This window comes from Bubalus kerabau, chromosome X, assembly GCF_029407905.1.
Source record: "Bubalus kerabau isolate K-KA32 ecotype Philippines breed swamp buffalo chromosome X, PCC_UOA_SB_1v2, whole genome shotgun sequence".
Classification (NCBI taxonomy): domain Eukaryota; kingdom Metazoa; phylum Chordata; class Mammalia; order Artiodactyla; family Bovidae; genus Bubalus; species Bubalus kerabau.
In genome coordinates, this window is record NC_073647.1 from 56,799,407 (window position 1) to 56,823,981 (window position 24,575).

The 24,575-nt window shown below is 39.1% G+C and overlaps 1 pseudogene; it reads right to left on the minus strand.

The window, feature by feature from the left end:
• LOC129640029 (spermidine synthase-like) overlaps positions 1 to 21,292 on the minus strand; it is a 59,113-nt pseudogene extending 37,821 nt beyond the window's left edge.
• Positions 21,293 to 24,575: the final 3,283 nt, after the last annotated feature.

Genomic DNA, 24,575 nt, shown 5'->3' on the forward strand with positions numbered 1-24,575 from the left:
CCATGGAAGCCTCGGTTTCCTTTAAGAAAAGGAATGAATGAAATAGACAGTGATGTGCATGAAGAAAACACAGATTTTAATTCATGCAAACAACATTGATCAAGTATGTAGTAAGTGTGTACTACTCTACATGGCCTCTTGGGAATAGAAATAATAAGGAAGCCACACTCCTAGTACTGAAAGTGCCTGTAAGAAGAAAAGACAAATACATGAAAATATGCCAGATGCCAGAAAAAATCAGTCCAAGAAGGCACTATTCTCAGTAGTCTGCTACTGCTAAGTCACTTCAGCAGTCCACCAGGCTCCCCCGTCCCTGGGATTCTCTAGGCAAGAACACTGGAGTGGGTTGCCATTTCCTTCTCCAATGCATGAAAGTGAAAAGTGAAAGTGAAGTCCCTCAGTCGTGTCCGACCCTCAGCGACTCCATGGACTGCAGCCCACCAGGCTCCTCCATCCATGGGATTTTCCAGGCAAGAGTACTGGAGTGGGGTGCCATTGCCTTCTCTGCTCAGTAGTCTAGCTCTTAACAAATTTTTAGTCAGATAACGTCCACAATTTGAGGACATTCTGTTAATACTGCACTTTAGAAAAAAATGATAAAGGTATTGGGATGGAGTTACGGTCAGTATCTCTCGCCTCCTTATTCCACATCTAATCCTCATGGAGTTATCTTTCCCTTTACTTTGAGTGTATTCCATAAGGGGGCCAGAACAGAGATGTCACCAACACACACATTCAGCGATTTTCAATCTATCAGTATGGCTGCATTCATTCTGATGACCTATTTTCTACATGTTATCTAGCAGGTGATGATAGATTGCAAATATAAATTGTCTCCTGGGGTCTAAATTCTGTCTGGCCAATACCTACAGTAAGAGTGAATGGCATTCAAAATTCTTCACAAAGAATTACCAATTAGTGGACTTCTCTGATGGTTCAGTGTTTAAGACTCTGCACTTCCACTGCAGGGGGCATGGGTTCCATCCCTGGTCAAGCAACTAAGATTGTTCATGCCCTGAGGTTCAGCCAGAAAAAAAAAAAAAAATTACCGTTTAGTTCATCCAGTCCAGTGCTACAGACTGATGCAAATGTGGTTGTTCAATAACCTGTGTTGTGAAAAAGGAAGTTTCACAATGCCTAAGGTATTCCATATGAGCAACAGAAGCACATTCACTCACAGCCTGGAATCTGTTATGTTATAGCTACATGTTTTGTTTTCCATTCCATGCAGTTATTTTCTCCAGAAATTCACCTTGCTGGTTATATTTTGCTGAATCTAGACACTTATCTAACTGGAAGTTTCAAAAGACTACAAAATTGATAGAGGGAAATGGTGAGGACACGTAATGATGAAATTTAAAATGTCATGGAGTGTGAATTACTTATACATAGGTTAACAGAAACTAACTGTATCTTCCAAAATTACTTTCATTCCTGGGCTTCCATAGCAGCTGTATATTTCTATATCCTCCTCTGTTTTGTACTACCAACCATGCTGCTACTGCTAAGTCGCTTCAGTCGTGTCCAACTCCGTGCAACCCCATGAACTGTAGCCCACCAGGCTCTTCTGTCCGTGGGATTCTCTGAGCAAGAATACTAGAGTGGGTTGCCATGCCCTCCTCTAAGTGATCTTTCTGACCCAGGGATTGAACCTGCGTCTCTTACATCTACTGTATTGGCAGGCACGTCCTTTACCACCACCAACAACCATAATTAGCCAAAATAATTGTCATAGCCCTTCATTTACATCAGCAGATCATATTATGCTAATTATTTTTAAAAATCTGGTGCTAGGTTGATCATAACCTCTTCAGTTAGAGATTATTTTCCACATTTTGCATATGATTCTTTTCACTTCAGTTCAGTTCAGTCATGTCCGACTCTTTGCAACCCCATGGACCACAGCATGCCAGGCCTCCCTGTCCATCACCAACTCCCGGAGTGTACCCAAACTCATGTCCATCGAGTCAGTGATGCCATCCAACCATCTCATCCTCTGTCATCCCCTTCTCCTCCTGCCCTCAATCTTTCCTAGCATCAGGGTCTTTTCAAATGAGTCAGCTCTTCATATCAGGTGGCCAAAGTATTGGAGTTTCAGCTTCAACATCAGTCCTTCCAATGAACACCCAGGGCTGATCTCCTTCAGAATGGACTGGTTGGATCTGCTTGCAGTCCAAGGGACTCTCAAGAGTCTTCTCCAACATCACAGTTCAAAAGCATCAATGATTCTTTTAAGATACTACAATATCCCTAAAGTTTGAAGTCTTCTTTGATATATTTTTAAAGTTATTTAAAAAGGAATTCTTGGGACTTTCCTGGTGGCTCAGTGGTAAAAGAATGTCTTGCAATACAGGGGATGAGAGTTCTATCCCTGGTTGGGGAACTAAGATCCCACATGCTGCAGAGCAACTAAGCCCACATGCCACCACTACTGAACCCCGTGTACTCTGGGGCCTGTGAACCCACAACTACTGAGCCCACATGCCACATCAAAAGACCCTGTATGATGCAACCAACATCCTGTGTGCCACAGCTAAGGCCTGATGCAGCCTGATTAATTAATTAATTTAAAAAAGGAATTCTTATCTCCAGCTATCAACCTACCCATGCCAACCTATGATTTACATAATAAACAAGATACCAAGTGTAAAAGTCACAGAACTCTTATATAATGTTTCTACCAAGGAAAAATAACTTCCACAGTTTTTATTGGATGCTAGTTTTTCAAATACCCTTTGCCAATATAGAGACTACCCAAGGACATTGATGAACATTTCTATTAAGCACCTATAATGTACAGATCCATTTTCTAGACACTATAATAATAATAATAAACATAATAAGAGAATGCCTGCTCCACATAAGCTTATTATTTAAAATGAGATCTAAGATAGATGCATGCAAAAGGGAAGAATAAAAATGACTCTGATAATGCATTCAAGTTGCATATAAGATGCTACAGGATGCAAACAAAGGGATAAATCAACTGGGATATTGATAATTAGGGGAAACTCCTTGAAGTAGATGACTGTTGAGATGGTTTTATTTCCCTTATTTGTGAAAATCTGGTCCAACCGTTTTTGACAAAGTAAACTTGCAGCTTGATGTGATTTGGGATCTGTGTGAAAACAACTGAATCTGTTCTTTTATAAGAAAAAAGAAGGGCAGAAGAGATTCATCACCTCTGCAAAGGGAAGAAAAACTATACTTCATGTTTAGGCACTCCCTATTCTCTGAAATATGATTCATATCTTCCACCATGGAATAGTCTGTTTTGCCTTGCGTTGTTCTACTGAATGATGGAGTAAGATGATAAAGTATTTCATCTGAGGATGCAAAACAGTGACAGGTTAGATTATACATTGAGGTTATTGGGATACAAATGTGATAGCTTAGGGCACCCTTTTCAGGAAAATAAAACTGATGATCTTTTATATTTCTTGTAGGAAGCAGCAATTTTGAACATATAAGTCTTTGCCAGCCCTAGTCAAAAGACACAAGGTCCTATATATATATATAAATCTTCTCGCCCAGTTTTCCTGGAGTCTATTAACAAAGAAGATTCATCTCTGGCCTCAGCACATTGCTCCACTTTGAAGCTCTTTAAAAAATGATTCTACATGATATTCTTCACTTTTCACAGAGGAAAAATCATGTGACTGATTCAACCAACTATTTAATTATTAGAGCTGAATTGTTAGCCACTGTAAAATACAATTATATCCAAAGGAATAGTTACCTTTCTGACAAACAGTGACAATCTGCATTTATTTAAACTCAGAGATGTAGATCTGCTGTCTTTGGTATTACAGCATGATTTTCCTTAGCTCCATCTTTATCCAAAGCCAGATTTCCCAAATTTAGAGAGAAGCTTAGATTCTGAGCCAAAACATCATTTTTGAATTGCCAGAAGCTGCCTGTTAATTTTTCCCATGTTCTTATAAATTCAATTAAAAGCTGAAGCTTAAATCAAATTAAAATGATTTGCTTCATTATCAAACATCCAGCCATCCAGCTGTTCACAATATTAATGTTAATACATTTCATGTACAATAGTATTTTCTGATGTTCTCTGTATGTTCCCTCATGTCTGTAGTCAATTAATTATTTGTTATATGTGTGCTTATGGCAGCCTAGCTTCCTGTTTCCACTACCTTTTCTGCTTATACAAAGCTCTAAAACACTTAAATACTGACATTCATGAATCATAACTAAATTCAATATCCTTTATTTTCTTTCCTTTGAAAACAGGTTTCATACTAGAAGCGAATGAAGTCTAACATCTCTGAAAAACTTAAATACAATTCTTCTTCATTATCAGACATTATGACCACAATCCATCTACCAATATATGTCTGTCATGGCAGATATCTGGCATCTTGACAAAAACTGTAGCACCGAATATGAATGAGGAGATGGCAAGATATGCCACTTTATTGAACTGAAGATTGAAAATAGTGATGATTGAAATAACTGAGAAGCATCATATTTTTATTTTCAGAAGGATTAAAAATAAGTGCTTTGACTGAAATCCAAAGATGTATGCCTACCTGGTAGAAAGAACCATCCCATTCAGTCAGTGACGAGTAGTCATTATTAATGCACAGTAAATCATTATTAATGCACAGTAGTATGGAGAAGGAAATGGGAACCCACTCCAGTATTGTTGCCTGGAGAATCCCGTGGACAAAGGAATCTGGAGGGCCACAGCACATAGAGTTGCAAAGAGTCGGACACAGCTAACACACATACACACAAAGTACCATTGCTAAGACAGACCCATACATATAGGAAAATTAATCAAAATGAAAGAAATTATTACCAACAAATAAGCAAAACAGATTAGATGATCAGCAAAAATCATTGAAAAAAGAGTATTTTGGAAACAACACAATTTCAGCTACTTCCCTTCCTCGTAGTAATCCCTTCCTGGACTTCTATATATCTGTAGCTACCTGAATCACCTGAGTCCTTCTTAACCTGTCATGGAATTTTAGTCTATCTTTAGTATCTGTTTAAGACTAACATACTATTTCTGTCCCAGTAACTACACATCCACACATACTTCCTAGCCTCAGTCATCACTCCTTTAGCAACACAAATGTTATGACCATTCTAAATGATCCATACACATTCATACTCAACAGAGAACAAATTAGCAGGGAAAGAAACAAGGAAAAAGACGTTTCAGATAGGGGAAATATGAAGCACAAAATACCACACTCTGTGTATAGAATTACAATCATTGCCAGTAGAAGAAGTACAAGTTGAGGTTTATCAAAGGAAGGGGCATCCTCATGGCTTTCAATTACGTGCCACGTGATCAAAAGTGCAAATTAAGCAAATATTTTCAGGCAATAGTGAGTCAAAGAGTTCATGATTGGCATATGAGTATTAACGATACTAATATATAAGGCAAGTGAATATGGCATCTTTATCCATACTTGATTCTTCTTTTGTCAATAAACTTTCATAATGTCCCAGTCTCAACATACGATATCAATGTTATTAAACTTTTGGTTTCAAAATTTTGTAATTATGTTTATCTTTTCTTATTTATTAATTGACCCAAGCTTTCTAATATGGTATCTCTCAAAGTATCAACTCTAGACACCTACATCAGAAACCTCACTTGATGCTTGTTAACATGTAGAACTTGGGTCAGATTTGCTGAATCAGAGTGCCACCTAGGAATCTGAATTTTGACATTCTCAGTTGATTCTGATGCACAATGAAATCTAACTACATCACAGCATGATATCTGTGATGAATTAGACTAAGGTCACTGCTGACAGAAAGTTAGTACAATCTGACTTTTGTGTGCTGAATGTGGTGTCAGTGTTTTGCCAAGGCATATTTCTCAGAGCCCTGCTCACTGGAGATGCTCTTGAACAAAATTTCTGTGGCCAAATCCATTTCAGATACCATCAAAATTACATATTGTTATTATTAATTATAATTAATAACATATTAAAGGTTCTGAGAAGTCCTGCATTAAAAGAAAAACAGCATTTCCCAAATTTATTTGACTATGAAACCCTTTATTATCATAAACCCATTTATATACTATAGGATGAAATGCTAATATGAGTATATTTCTAAAATAACACTCTCATGCTCCACTGTTATGGTGCTGGTGTTTATCATATTATTGAATCATTTTCCATTTCCAGTTTATTAAGATTTTTAAAAACCAGGGTTATATTGGGATATATTTAAAAATCAGGGATATAACTAATGGTGGTAAAGGGTCAATGCACGGATGAAAACAAAATACATTGAAATACCGTGTGATTTTTCAATAAATCGCTCAATTTATTAATGTGTTAGCTATGACCTGAATACCTTTATAATAATAAGTCCACCAACAAAACTTAGTTGACAAATTGTGAGTCAGAAAACAGAGACTCAGTTCTCCTGTTACAATGTTAATTTTTTTTTTTTGTTAGATCACTAAGTGAGAAATCATTTGGAGGCATTAGCAGATCAGTTGTAATTTGTAAAACAACCTTTAGCAGTTATAGTTAAGATGGTTTTCAATGATTGCCTCATTAGAACACGGCATCCCCCTTTCCTGTAATACACATGATGCATTCTCCATTATCTGGCTGTGGATTCACTGCAGAGTGGATTAATTTGTGAGATTCTGAGCACATCTTCATCACCTCATACCAGACTACTGAACGGCCCCTCAATCCCAGGACACTGGAAACACACCAAAAACATCTGACTCTGTCTGCTCAAATATTACCCAAGCAGCCTTCCTTCTGCCTATTTACACATTAGAGCCTAGAGAGCAAACTTGCCTATTTACACATTAGAGCCTAGAGAGCAAACTTTCACCTTTATAGAAATAATGTTTCCAGAAGGTACAATTTGTTATATTTATGCATCAACTCTCTTGACCTTACTGATATCACTTTTACCAGTTTTGCCATCATCACTTCCTTGTTCCCTAAGGAGCCTCTAACTTCTCTATAGAGTTTTAAATAAAATCAAGCCCATTTCGGAAAGTACAGATATGGAATCTTTTTAAAGCTGGGAACAAGTATGATACTAGCAGTAATTAAAGAAAAAAGGTAGAAATCATTTGCTTTAAAGACTATGAAATATTATAGAATGTCCCATTGTGAAAAGCAGTTTAGCACAGAATTAGCAATCAAGGCTTTCTGCCAGCCTCCTTAGCAGCTGTTAAAACTTGTTTGGAACCTTTGCATGAGAAACGCTGCAGCAACTGTGAACTACAGTTGTTCATCTGAAATACATTTATGGTTATGAGAAGCACAGCAAAACATCTGCAAAAGAAAGCAAGCACTAGGGGGTTAGAAGGCCAAGTTAGTGAAGCTTCCCAGAATTATCTCAGGGCCTGTCAGGGAAGGTTAAAAAAGAGGCTTCCCCAGAAGCTGCCAAAGACAGAACTGAAGCTGCCAAGAGTTAAAGGAAGCGAACAAAGGGTAGAGGGACCCAAAGGATTTCTATCTTGTAGGCTCAGTGTGAGGAAATGTAGAAAGGCGCTAAGCTCAAAAGTAGAGACGTATACGCTAGGAAATTGAATGAATTGAGCCTTGTATGATCAACACAGTTTGCACACAAACAAAAAGATAAATTCTGTAATGGGAAAAGTACTAATTACGGTGACATCCAAAGAGTAGCTTCTCCAATGCTCCTTCAGATGCAATAAAAACTGAATTCCCACATGGACTAATAAATTAGGAACTTGATCAGAAAGACTGAAAAATGTGTTTGCAAAAGAAAATAGAACATTCTAGTGGAAAGTCAAAGAAGGCAGCGTGGAGAATTCCAAGCAATTAATAGTCCTAAAGGTTGATAAGCATTTGAGTCAAGTTCACAATAAATGCAGAAAAACATATTCAGGAATTTAAGAAGACATCAAGTATTATTATCAGTGGGTTATTCTGGCCTCCATTTACACTGGCCAAGTGGTTTACCCTCTATCATTCCTCTTTCTTATAATCTTCTATGTCATTCTTAGGTTAAATATATGTTAAATGGAAATTTACAGAGATTTATGTTAAAAACTTTCACAATAAAATGCAAATCTCTGTTGATTAACTTTCCATAATTAAGTGTTTATCAGTAACCTTAGACATGCTGTAGAACTAATGTAATGCATAGAATGTTCAATTCATTTATTTTCTGAAGAGTTATAAATCTAAGATTGCACTGGATAGCTGCCATGGTCTTCTAATGTATTACAAGACAGCATAGTGATTGCTATGCATTTAAAAGATTGTTGTTCTATTAAAAAAGCTGGATAAGTGATTATTAGAGTGCGTACTTAAAGCCACACTCCCTGAAGTCAATAAAACATAGAAATATTTTTTAAGTTACAAGTTAAGTTTTAAGTTCATACTACTTTCTACATGTTACTGTTAGATTAAGTGGACTCCTAAATTGAGTGATAATAAACAGGGTGATGATAATATGTTAACATTAGAATGATTATACAAGAAGTCAGAACAGAGTAAACACTTTTTTGTTATACATTTCTAACTCTGTGTTTATAGACAACATTTCTTAAGGAGGTTCATCCTGTATTGATGCAATAGTTTTCCTTAATATTACAATCTCCACATTCCAAATTCTTCCATACCAGGTCAATCTACTACAATCAATTAACTTCTCAGAGTCGATGCTATTTCTGCACCATCTTCCATGATGTCCCCCTACTCTAAATATTCTCACGTGTGTGCATGCTCAGTTGCTTCCGTTGTGTCCAACTCTTTGTGACCCTATGGACTGTAGCTCACCAGGTTCCTCTTTCCATGGGTTTCTCCAGGCAAGAATAGGTTGCAGTGCCCTTCTCTAGGGGATCTTCCAGACCCAGGGATCAAACCCACGTCTCTTATGTCTCCTGCATTGGCAGGTGGATTCTTTACCACTAGTGCCACCGGGGAAGCCCTTGGGGGCTAATGTCTCTGACCTATTTTTTCATCTACTAATGATAAATTATATGCTAATTCATTACATGGTATTCTCAGTTAAATGAGATGAAAAACTTTGGAGGCTAAAGGGTGTGTGCGTGTGTGTGTATGTTCCTTCTATAATCAATATTTGTATATATAGTCACTGAGATCCAGGATTTTGATATTTAAAGTGTCCAGTAAGTTTTCAGAATTAAAAAAAAAAAATGACTTGTTCTGGCCAGCTGTTTTTATAGCTCCTGTCTACTAGCTGGCTTTAAATAATAACAGAAAGAGAAAGTATACCATTATTTACAGATACTGTCAAACCATGTGCACTGAATTTCTTGCCCCTCTTGCTTTCAGAGAGTTTAAATAATCTCATACCCACTCCTGGGCTTCTGACTGTCCAAACTCACTTGGCTTTCACTTTTCTTTAAGTATAAATCACATTGGCTTGTACCTTTCTAAGACTCAGTTACCACATTTACTTAGCCACATTCTAAGTAAAACCAAAAAATGCAGAAATGTTTATATTGCAATAACATCTTCTAATATGATTCTGCCATTGCTATTTGAAAATATAGGTTTTATTATCCAGTTAAAAATAATGCAGATTAGAAAATATCTGTATCTGGAAACACTGGGTGTCAGATTTGCAAGCTTCCAAATACATAGATTTTCATTTATTTCTGCAACATCCTAATAAATTATCAACCTTAATTCCTAGTTGTTTTTATTGAATAAATAGATTCCCTACAAAACTGAATGTAAATGTGCTACTCAAATAATTTCTATGACTAATTATGATTTTCTGTGAAAATCTCCAGCAAATTCTCATCCCCCAACTTTCTGAACCTAATAAGCCCTTATCATTTCTAAATGATTGAACTGTCCACCTGTGTGGATCTTGGGACTACCTGGTGTTATGAGCAGTGATAGCCAGAGAAGCAGAGTAATGGAAATGGCAAAAAAAAAAAAAAGAGCCCATATGTTCTATACCAAAACACAGTTGCTGCTTCAGGGCAAAAGTCACTGAAAGTCAGGATATGGCAAGGAGTTAATATTTCTGTAGGATGAGATTTTACATGTCTGTCTCTTTGTGTCTGCCAATAAAATGAAATTATAGCATTAACTATCATGTTTCCTACTATTATCTTAAGCGGTCTTAACATTTGTAATATAAGGACCTCAACTGCTTACCTCTAATGTTACTATAAACACTCTCATAATAGACCCTTCTAATTGATTGGTGAACAACTGATCACTGATACCAGCCTGCTAATAAATCTATCATGGATGAAAACAATAATGCTTATTTACTAAGATTTTAGGAGAATCTGTGCTAGAATCTATAATAACTAATAGTTAGAAACCTTGCTGGGGGGAAGATATAACCTAGATTGCCACAAATGGATTTGAAACCTGTTCAAAAGCAAACCACACAGCATTACCCCCACATTTTGAATCAGTTAATAATGAACATAAGTAGAATGATTGAAAAGTCTGACTCCCCTATTTTGACACTTGAAATGTTTCTGGGATATACATAAACAAGAAATTGAAAACATAAAGAAAAGAACAGTGGCTCCAAAAACCCAGTTATTCAACCAAAAGACATTATTAGGTGCCCTGGGTTATTCAAGTACAGTTTTCCTGTACTTTTATGTGGTAGGTTAGGTCTCTGTGGTATCCTCACACCCAAAAGTCAAACCCCAAAACTCACCAGTAGTCAAAGGTCTTAAAACTGCTTGGCATACTCTAAAATCTAACTGACCTTCTTTAAATACAATCCTGACAAGAGATACAAAACCGTATATTCACTTCCAAGGGCTGCTATGAAAAAAAATGCCACTAACTGTGTGACTTAAAACCACAGAATCTTACTCCCTCACAGTTCTGGAGGCCAGAAGGTTGAAACCAAGGTGTTGACAGTGTTATTCTTTCTCTGTAGCCTCTATGAGTGGATGCTTCTTTGCTTTTTCCAACTTCTGGTGGCCCCAGACTTCCACTGGCTCGTGGTAAAATAATTCCAGTCTCTGCCTCTGTCTTCACATGGCTGTCTTCCTTGTGTCTTCATGTGTCCAAGTTTCCCTCTTGTAAGGACCCCATTATTACCTGCTCTTAACTTGATTACATTTGCAAAGACCTTATTTCCAAATCAGGTCACAGTAACAGAAACCAAGGATTAGGCTTGTCATATCTTTTTTTTTTTTCCTGGGAGGGGACGGCCACAATTCAGCCCATAACACTGGGCAAAATGATGTCCATATGCCCCCCTTCAGGTTCTATCTTTCCTTAACTCTTCCACTCAAATGTTGAACAAGAAATCCAATTACATTCTAGAGATTTAATTTTGATATATATATATTTTATAAAATACTGACTAAATGTGACACTCAGTTAAATGCAAGCACAGAGATTCAATTTACTTATTTTTTTAAAAAAAATCATTTTTCAACTTTCTTCCAGATCCTACTGGATAAATATATATATCAGAACTAGAATCAAGTACACAGTCATTAAAAACCAAAACCCACAGATGTCACAGGCTCCATGTGGCTGATGTCTTTAAGCAGACAGTCTGCTATAATCTGTACCAACTGACACGTCCAGGTGGTGGACAAACGAAGCCCCAGGGAAGCCACATTGTTTCAATCTAGCTTCAGGGTAACATATATCACAGAAATCAACTTTTATTATTTTAAAAAAAATTTCCCCTTAGGTGATCTAGGTGATTCTTAATCGCCTTCCTTCTTCTTAAATTTGTCCTGGGAAAAAGTGAGTAGTACATAACTTCTGTTATTTGGTGAGACTTGTATCTTTAGGTGAATGCTGATGATGAATGAAATTGCATCCCTATTATGAGATGACAACCAGTCACAGGGGCAGGCTTGTAGAGGGACGTCTTAAGGAAAGTATAATAGCTAGGACGAGCTTTATCATAGGCTAGTGATATATTCTTGTAAAAGAAAGTGATGAATCAATTCATCACTGTCAGAACAATACTTTTCTTAAAGCATTTTTGAAATGTTTTGTTGCTACACCTGATTAACTTAAATGCAAAACAAAATAAGCAGATGGCTTGACATTTGCCATCCTATAGGGAGGAATGGTGTACCACGTGCTTGCAGCTGAACTTTTCTGAGCCTTTTAACTCTCAAATCTAGGTATAAGGCTCCCTCACACTCTGAGCTGGATGAGGCTCCCTGGCAGGAAGAAGAAAGGGAAGCCTAGGCCAACCAATATCCTGTCATTGTTCAGTTGCTCAGTCACGTCGGACTCTTTGTGACCCCATGGAACGCAGCATGCCAGGCTTCCCTGTCCTTTGCTATCTCTCAGAGCTTGCTCAAAGTCATGTCCATTGAGTCAGTGATGCCATCCAACCACCTCGGCCTCTGTCGTCCCCTTCTCCTCCAGCCTACCTGCTCAAAATGAAGATGTTTTGCTGGTGTTCCCATGCTGACCTGTATTCTGGTTTTCACCCTATTTTTTGTGTATTAGATTCTAATAGGTGGCGTAGTTCCTATAACTAGATTTGGTCTTCTGCATGAGTATGTAACTCTCTGCCTGGGTTTCTATACTATTCCCCAAGTCTACAATTCTGAATGATCACTGAGTCCTGGCAAAACCTCAGCTCCATCCTAAATCCCAGTTCCTGTTTCTGGCTGAGTAATGCCTACCAAAGATCTACTTAAGGCCAATTTGCTACTGTTGTATCTGTACTGTCTGTCAAAACCGAGTGGTAGATATTGTTGGGTCTTATCTTATATTCTCATATCCTATATTCCTGCCCTGCCCTTCCAGTGATTAGTTAGATATGGTTTTCAGTTCACCTTGGTCTGACCCATTTAATACTACAGTTATAAATTGAGATGCTGCTGCTGCTAAGTCACTTCAGTCATGTCCGACTCTGTGTGACCCCATAGACAGCAGCCCAACAGGCTCCCCCGTCCCTGGGATTCTCCAGGAAAGAACACTGGAGTGGGTTGCCATTTCCTTCTCCAATGCATGAAAGTGAAAAGTGAAAGTGAAGTCGCTCAGTCATGTCCGACTCTAGCGACCCCATGGACTGCAGCCTGCCAGGCTCCTCCATCCATGGGATTTTCCAGGCAAGAGTACTGGAGGGGGGTGCCATTGCCTTCTCCGATAAATTGAGATAGGGGCTGGCCAAAAAGTTAATTCAGATTTTTCCTTATAATCTTATGGAAAAATCTGAACAAAATTTTGCCACCAAATAGTTTGTTGAAAGTGATAACTCCAAATGAGCAATCAGTCAAAATACAAGCACCTGTAGAAATAATAAGTATCAGCTCAGTTCAGTCGCTCAGTCCTGTCTCACTCTTCACAACCTCATGAATCGCAGCACGCCAGGCCTCCCTGTCCATCACCAACTCCCAGAGTTCACTCAGACTCACGTCCATTGAGTCAGTGATGCCATCCAGCCATCTCAACCTCTGTCATCCCCTTCTTCTCCTGCCCCCAATCCCTCCCAACATCAGAGTCTTGTCCAATGAGTCAACTCTTCGCATGAGGTGGCCAAAGTACTGGAGTTTCAGCTTCAGCATCATTCCCTCCAAAGAAATCCCAGGGCTGACCTCCTTGACAATGGACTGGGGATCTCCTTGCAGTCCAAGGGACTCTCAAGAGTCTTCTCCAACACCACAGTTCAAAAGCATCAATTCTTCGGTGCTCAGCCTTCTTCACAGTCCAAATCTCACATCCATACATGACCACAGGAAAAACCATAGCCTTAACTAGATGGACCTTTGCTGGCAAAGTACTGTCTCTGCTTTTGAATATGCTATCTAGGTTGGTCATAACTTTCCTTCCAAGGAGTAAGCGTCTTTTAATTTCATGGCTTCAGTCACCATCTGTAGTGATTTTGGAGCCCAAAAAAATAAAGTCTGACACTGTTTTCACTGTTTCCCCATCTATTTCCCATGAAGTGATGGGACCGGATGCCATGATCTTCATTTTCTGAATGTTGAGCTTTAAGCCAACTTTTTCACTCTCCACTTTCACCTTCATCAAGAGGCTTTTTAGTTCCTCTTCATAAGGGTGGTGTCATCGACATATCTGAGGTTATTGATATTTCTCCCAGCAATCTTGATTCCACCTTGTGTTTCTTCCAGTCCAGCATTTCTCATGATGTACTCTGCATATAAGTTAAATAAGCAGGGTGACAACATACAGCCTTGATGTACTCCTTTTCCTATTTGGAACCAGTCTGTTGTTCCATGTCCAGTTCTAACCATTGCTTCCTGAGCTGCATACAGGTTTCTCAAGAGGCAGGTCAGGTGGTCTGGTATTCCCATCTCTTTCAGAATTTTCCAGTTTCTTGTGATCCACACAGTCAAAGGCTTTGGCATAGTCAGTAAAGCAGAAATAGATATTTTTCTGGAACTCTCTTGCTTTTTCCATGATCCAGCGGATGTTGGCCATTGGATCTCTGGTTCCTCTGCCTTTTCTAAAACCAGCTTGAACATCAGGAAGTTCACGGTTCACATATTGCTGAAGCCTGGCTTGGAGAATTTTGAGCATTACTTTACTAGCATGTGAGATGAGTCCAATTGTGTGGTAGTTTGAGCATTCTTTGGCATTGCCTTTCTTTGGGATTGGAATGAAAACGGACCTTTTCCAGTCCTGTGGCCACTGCTGAGTTTTCCAAAGTTGCTGGCATATTGAGTGCAGCACTTTCACAGCATCATCTTTCAGGATTTGAAATAGCTCCACTGGAATTCCATCACCTCCACTAGCTTTGTTCGTAGTGATGCTTTCTAAGGCCCACTTGACTTCACATTCCAGGATGTCTGGCTCTAGGTGAGTGATCACACCATGCTGATTATCTTGGTCGTGAAGATCTTTTTTGTACAGTTCTTCTGTGTATTCTTGCCACCTCTTCTTAATATCTTCTGCTTCTTTTGGTGCATACCATTTCTGTCCTTTATTGAGCCCATCTTTGCATGAAATGTCCCCTTGGTATCTCTAATTTTCTTGAAGAGATCTCTAGTCTTCCTCATTCTGTTGTTTTCCTCTATTTCTTTGCATTGATCTCTGAGGAAGGTTTTCTTATCTCTTCTTGCTATTCTTTGGAACTCTGCATTCAGATGTTTATGTCTTTCCTTTTCTCCTTTGCTTTTCGCTTCTCTTCTTTTCACAGCTATTTGTAAGGCCTCCCCAGACAGCCATTTTGCTTTTTTGCATTTCTTTTCCATGGGGATGGTCTTGATCCCTGTCTGCTGTACAATGTCACGAACCTCATTCCATAGCTCATCAGGCAGTCTATCTATCAGATCTAGGCCCTTAAATCTATTTCTCACTTCCACTGTATAATCATAAGGGATTTGATGTAGGTCATACCTGAATGGTCTAGTGGTTTTCCCTACTTTCTTCAATTTCAGTATGAATTTGGTAATAAGGAGTTCATGATCTGAGCCACAGTCAGCTCCTGGTCTTGTTTTGGTTGACTGTATAGAGCTTCTCCATCTTTGGCTGCAAAGAATATATTCAATCTGATTTCGGTGTTGACCATCTGGTGAGGTCCATGTGTAGAGTCTTCTCTTGTGTTGTTGGAAGAGAGTGTTTTCTATGACCAGTGCATTTTCTTGGCAAAACTCTATTAGTCTTTGCCCTGCTTCATTCCATATTCCAAGGCCAAATTTGCCTGTTACTCCAGGTGTTTCTTGACTTCCTACTTTGGCATTCCAGTCCCGTAAAATGAAAAGGACATCTTTTTTGGGTGTTAGTTCTAAAAGGTCTTGTAGATCTTCATAGAACTGTTCAACTTCAGCTTCTTCAGCGTTACTCATTGGGGCATAGACTTGGATTACTGTGATATTAAATGGTTTGCCTTGGAAACGAACAGAGATCATTCTGTCGTTTTTGAGATTGCATCCAAGTACTGCATTTTGGACTCTTCTGTTTTCCATGATGGCTACTCCATTTCTTCTAAGGGATTCCTGCCCAAAGTAGTAGATATAATGGTCATCTGAGTTAAATTCACCCATTCCAGTCCATTTTAGTTCACTGATTCCTCGAATGTCTACATTCACTCTTGCCATCTCTTGTTTGACCACTTCCAATATGCCTTGACTCATGGACCTGACATTCCAGGTTCCTATGCAATATTGCTCTTTACAGCATCAGACCTTGCTTCTATCACCAGTCACATCCACAGCTGGGTATTGTCTTTGCTTTGGCTCCATCCCTTCATTCTTTCTGGAGTTATTTCTCCACTGATCTCCAGAAGCATATTGGGCCCCTACTGACCTGGGGAGTTCCTCTTTCAGTATCCTATCATTTTGCCTTTTCATAGTCACATATTAACTTGTTTCAGAAATTAAGTGGCATACTTCTGACATTGTCCACTATTACTTTTGGTATCTGTGTTGAAGGTTTTGGACTTCTATTTTCCCGTAAGTAATCTAGTAGTGTCTTAATTCCTTTCTTTCTTTCTTTTTTTAATCAATAAGTATAGGATCAAGCCTGTGTCTGTTTATTAGTATTCTTCATCTCAAAATTGTTTCAAGCTTAAATCTTCATTGGTTGTCTCTGATTTTATTAATATACAGAGTTTCACGCTGATGTTGAGAACTTTTTAAATTTGAATATTGCTTTCCCATCAGATGAAGGAGACTTTGCTTAATAAGAATCCCCCTGTTGTAGACTGAATTATGTTCATCCAAATTTCATATGTTGAAGTTCTAACCTCCAATATCACAGAATGTGACTAATTTTGGAAATACAGCCTCTAAAGAGGTAGGTAAAGTTAATGAGGTCATACTGTTGGGGCCTTAATCCAAATAAAATTGGTGTCCTTATAAGAAGAGGAAGAGACACCAGGGCTATGCACTCAGAGTAAAGGCCATGTAAGTACACAGTAAGAAGACTGACATTTGCAAGCAAAGGAGAGAAGCCTCGGGAGAATGAACCCTGCTTATTCCTTGATCTTAAATGTCTACCCTCCAGAGCTATGAGAAAGTAAAATTCTGTTGTTTAAGTCACTCAGTTGGTGGGCTTACATTATGGCAGCCCCAGCACACTAACATACACCCTTTTAAGTCACAACCCTTGAGTTAAGAACAAAAAGAGGATGATCTTTGACACTTTGTAATGTCTTATTCTTGATATTTGTTGCTTTCCTAGAAAATAAACCATGCTCTTCTACTATTTGTGTTAAGAATAATATATTTTAACAATCATGTTTTAGAAATTTATTTCTAATCAGAGGATAATTGTTTTACAGTGTTATGTTGGTTTCTGCCATACATCAACATGAATCAGGCCTCCCTCCTCTTGAACCTCCCTCCCATCTTCCACCCCATCCCACCCCTCTAGGTTGTCACAGAGCACTGGGTTGGCACTCCCTGCATCATACAGCAAATTCCCACTGGCTATCTATTTTACATATAGTAATGTATATGATTCAATGCAGAGGGTGGGACAAATTGAGTAACAATCATTTTTAACCACTAGTTATACCTAGAATTTTTAGAAAGTTGATTAAAGTCAGGAAACCTGATTGTAATCTGTCTAGCCAATTAACCAGTCATGCAACCTTGTTCAGGTCTTTTAGTCTTCTTGAACTTTGGTTTATTTATCTAGATGAAGGGGATAACAAGTCTTGTCTTGATCACCACAAAAAGCACTCTGAGAACCAAAAGTGAAAGAGTATGAAAGTATTTTGAAGTTGTGAAGCTCTATAAAAATGTAAAGTTTTTGTTTTAGTAAAAGGCAAGGATTGCTTAACATTTATAAAGAAGCCTTTTTGTCCCCCCTCCCCCAAATTCACCAAGTGATGAAGAATAACTATAAAGTTATGCACTGTATACCCAACAAAAACTGCAGGGGAGAAAAGACCTAAGAAACCCATAGTCCTGATATACTTCGGTAATTAAAAGTATCAGCTTTGGAGGAAGGGGACACATACATTAAGAGTTTGGGATTAGCAGATGCAAGCTACTATATATAAAATAGATAAACAACAAGGTCTTACTATATAGCACAGGGAAGTATATTCAATATCTTGGAATAAACTATAATGGAAAAAAATCTGAAAAAGTATATACAGCTTCCCTAGTGTCTCAGATTTTAAAGAATTTGCTTACAATGCAAGAGACCCAGGTTCAATCCCTGGGTCAGAAGATACCCTGGAGAAGAGAATGGCCACCCACTCCAGTATTCTTGCCTGGAGAACTCCATGGACAGAGGAGCCAGCAGGCTATAGTCCATGGGGTCCCACAGAGTCAGATATGACTGAGCAACTAACACTAACAAATATTAATATACATTATCTGATTGGAAATCAGTCCTGAGTATTCAATGGAAGCACTGATGCTGAAGCTGAAGCTCCAATACTTTGGCCACCTGATGAGAAGAACTGACTAATTGGAAAAGACTCTGATGCTCGGAAAGATTGAAGGCAGGAGGAGAAGATGGTTGGATGGCATCACCGACTCGGTGGACATGAGTTTGAGCAAGCTCCAGGAGTTGGTGATGGACAGGGAGGCCTGATGTTCTGCAGTCCATGGGGTCGCAAAGAGTCGGACACGACTGAGTGGTTGAACTGAATTGAATGTACATTATGAAAATCACTTTGTTGTACACCAGAAACTAACACAACATTGTAAATCAACTATACTCCAATTAAAAATAAAAATAAAAGTACCAGTTTAGGCCCAGAAAAATGAATTTATGCTCTGCCAGTTCTCTCTGACTAACGCAATTCTCTCAACTTTAGTTTCCTCATCTATAATAGGGGGAAAATAACATTTACCTCATAGATTATTTACCACAGTAACTGAGATAATAATGAATGTAAAGGAAGTAACACCATATTAGTAAAGCATACAGTAAGTACTCAATAAATATTGGTTATCATTATCTTTGATAAAATTTTTATTGCTACTAAAAGCCTAGACATTTTTGGGGAGCCTATGACTGTTCTCACACTTTCTCAAACCACAACTGCACTATGCCTTAACATCTTCAACCCTCAGATAAACCTGCAGAAAAACTGGGTGGTGGTGATAGCTGTGCAGTCATGTCTGACTCTTTGCGATCCATGGACTGTAGCCACCAGGCTCCTCTGTCCATGGGATTCTCAAGGCAAGAATACTGGAGTGGATTGCCATTCCCTTTTCTAGGGGATCTTCCCAACCCAGGAACTGAACTCAGGTCACCCGCATTGCAGGCAGATTCTTTACTGTCTGAGCCACCAGGGAATCCTGCAGAATAACTAGAGAAATGCAAAACCTAGAAAGTGATCATGGAAAGGAAACTGGTTCAAAAGGAAAAAAACACATGTGGTTTCCATTTTCCTGAAAAAGAAGCCAAAGTCTGATGACAGTGTCAGGCCAAACTGAATGGCACAACCCACATTTGGATTCTACATGAGTGGGGCCAGGTGGCCAGGCATAGACTACAGGGAATCTGACCAGATGGTCACAGGTCAGCATTTAAGCACTGAGATTCAAAATGGTTTTAAATAAGGAAACAGCAGAACTGAGGCCGAGATGGGGAATAGGAGAACAGATGGGGTGGTTCACACAAAAGCGTAACTGGGGTAGGACACAAAAAGTGCCTGTCTGTTGGCCTGCTCTGCATGCTGATTCAAGCATCCTTGTGAGTTCAAGTAATTAAGGGCCAGTAGGTGTGCACAGTACTGGTGAATGAGGCTGTGACCTCCAGGTCTGATGACTACAGAAGAGGTTCTTGATCAACAAGGAGTCTGAAGTGTTCTAAAAGTCTGCCCAGCTATTTTTGCATGTGTACATGAGTCTAAAAATTATCTTGTGCATATCCAGGCAGTGTGTTGATCACACAATGAGTGACAGGGACTGGCCTGAGGTTCTAGACTTTCCACATTTTGATCTTGGTATATGACATCTATGCTAATTGTATCCATCACCCGTGTTATAGGTATTCTTTTCTGTTTATGTTAGGATTGCCTGCTGCTGCTACTGCTAAGTCCCTTCAGACCCACCCTGTGCGACCCCATAAACAGCAGCCCACCAGTCTCCTCTGTCCCTGGGATTCTCCAGGCAAGAATGCTGGAGTGGGTTGCCATTTGCTTCTCCAATGCATGAGAGTGAAAAGTGAAAGTGAAGTCAGTCACTCAGTCGTGTCCAACTCTTCGAGACCCCATGGACTATAGCCCACCAGGCTCCTCTGTCCATGGGATCCTCAAAGCAAGAGTACCGGAGTGGGTTGCCATTTCCTTCTCCATAGAGTTCCCTAGGGGAGGGGATATGCTGGAAAGGAAAAGAGAGTAAAATATACAGTGTTTATCATATGTTGTCCTAAATGCTTTACACATGATTATCTCATTTAATGCTCCCAACATCCTTATGAGGTAGATATTGTTTATTGTCCTTATTTTCCAGATGGTAACCCAAGGCACACAGATGTGAGAGCTGGACCAAAAAGAAGGCTGAGTGCCAAAGAATTGATGCTTTCAAATTGTGGTGCTAGAGAAGACTCTGAGTCTCCTGGACATCGAGGAAATGAAACTAATCAATCCTAAAGGAAATCAACTCTGACTATTCATTGGAAGGACTGATGCTGAAGATGAAGCTCTGGTACTTTGGCCACTTGATGCGAAGAACTGAGTCACTTAAAAAGCCCCTGATGCTGGGAAAGATTGAAGACAAAAGGAGAAGAAGGCAGAAGAGGATGAGATGGTTAGATAGCATCACTGATTTAATGCACATGAGTTTGAGCAAACTCCTGGAGATAGTGGAGGACAGAGGAGCCTGGCGTGCTACAGCCCATGGGTTCACAGAGAGAGTCGGACATGACTTAGTGACTGAACAAGAACAGCAATAACGCAAGGCACAGTGGGGATGAGTAACTAGTAACTAGTAACTAGTGAATCCAGGATTCAAAACTAGCCAGTCGATCCCCAATTTCCTGAGCACCAATACTGAGCATCCAGTAATGCTTCAATAAGTATTTCTCCTATCAATGAGTAAATAAATATTGAGAGTTAGAAAAAGTTGTAATTGTGTGTGGACACGCCAATCCTCTTAGTTGGCAAGTACAGTGACTGTAAAGAAAATATTATCTATTGCTCTTGTATGTACCACTTCCTCCCCCATACTCAGTATGTGCAGATCATTGGTACTGATGAGGGAAATAAGAATTGGATTTGATGCCTCACAGACAATTACACTTACCATGTCCACAGCGACACTCTTTTTCATTCCTCAAACCTGCTCTACCTTCAGTCTTTCTGAGATCAATGAACCTTGTTGACTTTATCTTCAAAATATTTCCACATCTGACCACTTCTCACTACTCCTTGTGCTATCATCAATGATGTGCTGGCTGTCGGGCTTCTGCCCTGCTCTCTTTTGAGCAGCCATTATTGTTCCATTAATAACCTAAGTCAGATCATGTTATTGCACTGTTCACCTCAATGGCCCCATCTCACTATGAGTAAAAGATAAGGACCTTACAAATGGCCTCCACGGCTTTACAGGACTATCTATCTGACCACATCCTCTGAACGCCTAGCCCAACCATGCTCACTCAACTCCAGCCATATTGGACTCTGCACTGCTTCTGTAACTCATGAGGAATTTTCCCCACAAAAAGCCTGTGTCTCTGCCTGAAACTTTCCTTCCGCCATACCTGTATGGCTCACTTCTCACCTCTTCTATGTCTTTTCTTGTATGTCAGCTCAGTTCAGTATGTCTTGACCATCCTATTTGCAATCTCACCCTCAATATTAAAAAAGAAAAAATACTAACACCCTAATTCAAAAAGATACAAACACCCCAATGATCAAAGCAGCACTATTTATAATAGCTAAGACATGGAAGCAACCTAAGTGTCCATTAACAAATGGATAGGTAAAGAAGATGTGGTACATATATACAATGGAATGTTACTCACCCATAAGAAAGAATGAAATCTTGCTATTTGCAGCAATATGTATGGACTTGGAGGGCATTTTGCTCAGTGAAATAAGTCAGAGAAAGAGAAATAGTATATGATATCATTTATATGTCGAATCTAAAAAATATAACACACTAGTGAAAATGACATAAAAGAAGCAGACTCACAGATATAGAGAACAAACTAGTAGTTACAAGTGGTGGGGGCCAATATAAGGATGGGGGAGTGGGAGATACTAAATATTTGGTATAAGATGGGCTATGAGAATTTATTGTACAACACAGGGAATATAGCCAATATTTTGTAATAACTGTAAATCAAAAGTAACTTTTAAAATTGTATAAAAATTTAAAAATCAAATTAAAAATGAAATAAATAAAATCTAACCCTCACCCCTGCACTTCAGATCTCCTTAGCTTACTTTATTTATTTTTTCTAAAACCATTAGCTTTAGAACATAAAAGAAATTTGACTGATACAATCTGTTTACTGTCTCCCCCTACTACAATGTTAACTAACTCCATAAGGGCAAGTATTTTTATCTGGTTTCTACACTGATATATCTAAAGCACCTAGAATGGAGCCAGCATCAGTCAATTAATATATGTTTATTGAATTAGACAGAAGATTCTCATGTGGAATATTGACGAGCAGCCCTCAAGTTAAAGAAAATCTATGTGGTTACACTTAAAGCAATATTTCAAGATAAGTCAATGACAAGCTGTTTAAGAAAGTAAAACTCATCCCTGAACCCCTACCTTGTTTCTCCTAACCTAATAGCAGTTCAGTACAGTTCAGCTCTGTCACTCAGTCCAGTCCAACTCTTTGCAACACCATGACTGCAGCGTGAGGGGCCTCCCTGTCCATCACCAACTCGCAGAGTCTACTCAAACTGTTGTCCCTTTCTCCTCCCGCCTTCATTCTTTCCAAGCATCAAGGTGTTTTCAAATAAGTCAGTTCTTCACATCAGGTGGCCAAAGTTTTGGAGTTTCAGCTTCAACAACAATCCTTTCAATGAATATTCAGGACTGATTTCCTAGGATGGACTGGTTGGATCCCCTTGCTGTTCAAGGGACTCTCAAGAGTCTTCTCCAACACCACGGTTCAAAAGCATCAATTCTTCAGCTTTCTTTATACTCCAACTCTCACATCCATACATGACTACTGAGAAAACAATAGCATTGACTAGACGGACCTTTGTTGGCAAAGTAATGTCTCTGCTTTTCAATATGCTGTGTAGGTTGGTCATAACTTTTCTTTCAAGGAGCAAGTGTCTTTCAATTTCATGGCTGCAGTCACCATCTGCAGTGATTTTGGAGCCCAAAAAAATAAAGTCTGCCACTGTTTCCCCATCTATTTACCATGAAGTGATGGGACCAGATGCCATGATCTTCGTTTTCTGAATGTTGAGCTTTAAGCCAACTTTTTCAATCTTCTCTTTCACTTTCATCAAGTGGCTCTTTAGTTCTTCTTCGCTTTCTGCCATAAGGGTGGTGTCATCTGCATATCTGAGGTTATTGATATTTCTCCTGGCAATTTTGATTCCAGCTTGTGTTTCTTCCAGTCCAGCATTTCTCATGATGTACTCTGCATATAAGTTAAATAAGCAGGGTGATAATATACAGCCTTGACGTACTCCTTTTCCTATTTGGAAGCAGTCTGTTGTTCCATGTCCAGTTCTAACTTTCTTCCTGAGCTGCATACCGGTTTCTCAAGAGGCTGGTCAGGTGGTCTGGTATTCCCATCTCTGGAAGAATTTTCCACAGTTTATTGTGATCCACACAGTCAAAGGCTTTGGCATAGTCAATAAAGCAGAAATAGATATTTTTCTGGAACTCTCTTGCTTTTTCCATGATCCAGCGGATGTTGGCCATTGGATCTCTGGTTCCTCTGCCTTTTCTAAAACCAGCTTGAACATCAGGAAGTTCACGGTTCACATATTGCTGAAGCCTGGCTTGGAGAATTTTGAGCATTACTTTACTAGCATGTGAGATGAGTGCAATTGTGTGGTAGTTTGAGCATTCTTTGGCATTGCCTTTCTTTGGGATTGGAATGAAAACTGACCTTTTCCAGTCCTGTGGCCACTGCTGAGTTTTCCAAATGTGCTGGCATATTGAGTGCAGCACTTTCACAGCATCATCTTTCAGGATTTGAAATAGCTCCACTGGAATTCCATCACCTCCACTAGCTTTGTTCTTAGTGATGCTTTCTAAGGCCCACTTGACTTCACATTCCAGGATGTCTGGCTCTAGATGAGTGATCACACCATGCTGATTATCTTGGTCGTGAAGATCTTTTTTGTACAGTTCTTCTGTGTATTCTTGCCATCTCTTCTTAATATCTTCTGCTTCTTTTGGTGCATACCATTTCTGTCTTTTATCGAGCCCATCTTTGCATGAAATGTCCCCTTGGTATCTCTAATTTTCTTGAAGAGATCTCTAGTCTTTCCCATTCTGTTGTTTTCCTCTATTTCTTTGTATTGATCGCTGAGGAAGGTTTTCTTATCTCTTCTTGCTATTCTTTGGAACTCTGCATTCAAATGCTTATATCTTTCCTTTTCTCCTTTGCTTTTCACTTCTCTTCTTTTCACAGCTATTTGTAAGGCCTCCCCAGACAGCCATTTTGCTCTTTTGCATTTCTTTTCCATGGGGATGGTCTTGATCCCTGTCTCCTGTACAATGTCACGAACCTCATTCCATAGCTCATCAGGCACTCTATCTATCAGATCTAGGCTCTTAAATCTATTTC